The 4,270-nt window shown below is 37.7% G+C and overlaps 1 pseudogene; it reads left to right on the forward strand.

Moving 5' to 3' along the window:
- Window positions 1–412: 412 nt before the first annotated feature.
- On the forward strand, window positions 413–1,183 carry LOC149155783 (ubiquitin-conjugating enzyme E2 enzyme activator PEX22 pseudogene; annotated as a pseudogene).
- The last annotated feature ends 3,087 nt before the right edge of the window (window positions 1,184–4,270 follow it).

The following is a 4,270-nucleotide window of genomic DNA, read 5'->3' on the forward strand; positions in this document are numbered from 1 at the left end:
AAAGTAAAATTTCTTTGAGTTACAATATCACACTTATCTCTCCATATATAAAAATGATAACAAGCAAAATCACCTTATTACTCCAAAAAATTTACTGCCCTAAGCATTTACAAATAATAATTCCCAAAATACAAAAAAAAAATCACTCCAAGGAAAAAATACTCCACCCACCTTATTACTCCATTACAACAAAATCAACATCAATAATACTTATCTCTCCATTAAAAAATTACCATTATTCACGGGTGCAGTGAGATGCTGCCAAATTAAAAAAACAAACTCAAAACCGTAAACTCATATTCAAGAGGGCTGAGAAATATATCAAAGAGTACAGGGACCAGGGTGGGATCTCGTCAGATAGAAGCGAGAAACCAAACTGAGTGCAAGTTTCTATGTTGATTCAGAAGCCAAGATGTCGAATATCATCGCTCTCTTGATTAATCACAAGAATGCTGGCTCGATTGGAGCCCTTGCAGGATTTGCTCTTGCAATAGTTTTTACATGGAAGTACCTGAAATCTCCTGGAGGACAGCATAGAAGACTAGAAAAATGAAGAAATTCACCAACAACAAACTCTGATGACAACTCCCAATCAACTGGAGAAACAATCTTGTCTTCTACTATTTGCCAGCCTAGTTCAAGTTTGAATGAAACAACCATTTCACCCTAGGAATTTAGTACAATGCAGCTAAGTTTGGCACAAGTTGTGAAGTAGCAACTAAATGGTGGTCGAAATATTACATGCTAGTTGCTTGGCACGGTACTTGAGGAGTCTACTCCAGAAGAGCTGGAGCATGCTGTTGTGAGGCCCACAGTTGTGGATGTTCTGTTGGAGATTGCAAAAGGTTTTGATCTCTATCTAATTGCAAGGGTTCTTGATGATGATAGTGAGGAAAAGGTTATTTCAACGTTGGATGCTATTGGATTATTTATAGTTGGTGGCATGAATAGAAACAAGGTTCTCTTTTGCAGTACAGAGACTGGGAGATCATCCTTTGTGCGGCAGCTGGAACCAGATTGGCATATCGACACTAGTGCTGAGATAATTTCTCAGTTAGCTAGATTTATTCGCTATCAACTTCATATTTCGCCTGTTGGGTTGGGATACATTGCTTCTAATGTGTTGGGTTCTGATAGTTTAGAACGCTACTTCGGAGGCATCAACAGAGGAAGATTTTTTTAATAATAACAAAAAAATATTTTTAGATTTAAAAATCTAAAACCAATAATAAAATTTCTTTTACTTCAAAAAAATTGGACAATTTCCTACCAATCATTTTTTGATCAATTCAATGGAGTTTTCCAAGAACTTGTAGAGCTGGAATCTCCTCTTCACATCAACTGCAGCATTACTAGAGCTCTGATACCACAGTAATGGCAGAAGTGTCCTCAGAAACGTAATTTTATTAATGAGAAAAAACAATTACATCTGGAATTTTGCAAGAGTTTACACCTGAACAACAAAACACTCTTGCAATGAGCTATTTATAAGCTCAAATGTCCTAACTACCTCTGATTATGGATCACTTATTAAATAACAAGTGTCCACTTACAATAAATGCTATTCAAACAACTTGCTAACAAATCTCATAAATTAGAGCCTACGATACGACACATTTGTAGAGTCATATCTTGTTACAACAATATACTAATTCTAAATGTCTCCATTAAATAATTAAATATTCTAGATTAATAATTATTAATTTAAGATCTTAAATTAATAATTATTTTATTCCAACTTTATAACCTATGATAATATTTTATTTTTGGATCATCTAACATCATCCTCAATATTCCATCCACTTATCCATCCATCCAAACCCATTTCCTCACTACTCTCCATCATCCCAGTGGCTCAAAAATAAAATTTCAACGCCTATCTGGATTGCTACAAGAAGACTGTAATTGCTACAGGAAGATCCTGTAGCACTATAGGAAGATATCTAAAAACTACATGTAGGGGATCCGAATGAGAATACCACCAAGCATGACATTGCCAAATGTAAATGAGTTTCTCCCACGTTGATCCAAAACCCATCCATCATTCATACATCCTAGTTCACAAGAAAAGTCAATATCTTTTAAAACCAACCCTCCACTCTGTCTCATCCTGGAAAGTTTTCAAAAATAAAAAATAAAACACAAAGCACACCCTCTCATTTTTTACAATCCTTCACTACTCAATCAGAACCCTATCATCATCCTCCAAGCCCTCTACACCCTTTCTCATGACTCCCACACAGTTAAAATACCTTGGAAGAGAAGAAAATGGCTACCACAAGACTTTCCAGTAGGAGTCTATGCAACCATTACAGAGAAGCCTAATCCTAGTTTTTTCTCCTTTCATCAAGTAGAAGGGATGATAGCAACTCATGAGCCATTTTTTCACTCCAATTAGGAGTCGCCAACAGCAACAACAACACCTGGGACATCAACGAAGGACCTGCACACATAGCAACAACAACAATCAAATACCATGAGGAGCAGAGAAGATATACATAGGAATAGAAAAAACAGAACAAGACAACTCCCTTGGTGATAATACAAAGGTCCAACAATCCACCATGCACATCCCTGCATCAGTTAATCATGAACTAGGCATAGGTATGGAAACATCTCTTCTCCTCCTTATGTGTAAATAATGAAAAATGTATGAATGTCGAGAAGAGGTATTATTATATGTTGGATGTGGAAAGTTAACTTGGCCACCCTCGGTCAGTGAAAAAAAAAGTGATTTATGATCCCTCATGCAACATGGAGGTGTCACATCAGTCAATATTAGATCAAAAAGAGTGGGTGGTGATTATGAGGGACGAGGGAATGATTACTCCAGGTGGGGAAACTGGTCCAAAAGAGGAAAGCTCGTACCTTCGCCAAGTCATCATAGTGCTCTGAACCCTAGCAAAAAGTAACATATAATGTACCGAGGCTCAGATTCTCTAGCATCTGTGCTCATTTCCAAAAAAATTAATGTAACAATGAGTTTGGGGAGCCATCAAGGAGAGTTGAACCCTACTCTGCATGCTACTACAGGAACCTACAGGAATTCTGCAAATATTACGAAAATCCCAAGAAATTGCTACAAGAAGCCTTAGAGGGCGAAAGAATGCTAACAAGGGTTGATTTGGTCTCCAATTATCCTTATCTTAGGCCATGTGTAAAATTAAGTTCACCCTCTCATTCATCTCTCCATAACTTGTATTTTGGTGCACCCTGATTATAACAAATTGGAATCAAGTAGGAATTTTAACCCTCTACTTCCACTCAATTACACATAAGACCTATTATGGGAAGCATCCCTCCTTCACCTAAATGAAAATGGAGGAAAGATATGGGAGGGGGATACAATATAAGGGAACCTACAGACACTAAAATAATTCATCATCACCCTCTTGTATTAGATATTTTCAGAAGACATCAGTGGTTAGGATTCTTTGAACTGCTGAAGGGATATGATGATGACATTACATATAAATTTGCAATGGCCCTGAATTGTTAGATATGAGTTAGTGCTACCACTATGGTGAGGGGATTATCTATTTCAATCAGTCCTGATCTAATTAGCAGGGTGACAACCCTTCCCCTAGGGATCCAATGGAGAAGAGAAGACAAGACTAGCAGTGCCATTGCCAAAAATAACTTCTTCACTACTGATGAAAAACCTATTGAAGACAAAAATGGAGTTAGGAGGGAAAGTTTACCCTATCCCTGGGATGAGGTGGCCTACCATATCCTAAAATTAATCTCTTATGAAGGAAGGTTGAGTGTAGTCTATGGCTACCATTTTATATTGCTCCATGAACTAAGGTTTCAAGTAGAATTTCCCCTCTCCCAAAGACTTAGTTTACCCTATTTCCTCCTATAGTCCATCAGGGACATGATAAAAAGGTGAGAGGGGGAAAGCACCAATACCTATGCCACCATGGCCTCATCAAACTCGTAGTGGTAGATGCTTTGAGTAAACTAAGGATCCTTGTCTTATGGTCCAAATTCATGGATATGGAAAGAAAGAACTTCATTGATGCTCAAACCCTCACACCAGGTGAGACCTCAGCCTCTAATGCTGGAGGAAGAGAGTGGAAAGAAGAAGAAAAAGAGGTAGAGGTAGAAGAGGAAAGAGAGACAGAGATATATAAAACAAGGGAAGACCCAGAGGAATATGAAGAACTAGATAAAGAGAAAGATGAAGAAGAAGAGGAGGAGAAACTGCAAGAACCAAGCCTTGAGAAAACTACTACATCTAGAGAAGAATGGGTATCCCCATGACAAA

Source organism: Pinus tabuliformis, chromosome 9 (assembly GCF_031772625.1).
Source record: "Pinus tabuliformis cultivar Carrire ecotype Pingquan chromosome 9, CPIR1, whole genome shotgun sequence".
NCBI lineage: Eukaryota > Viridiplantae > Streptophyta > Pinopsida > Pinales > Pinaceae > Pinus > Pinus tabuliformis.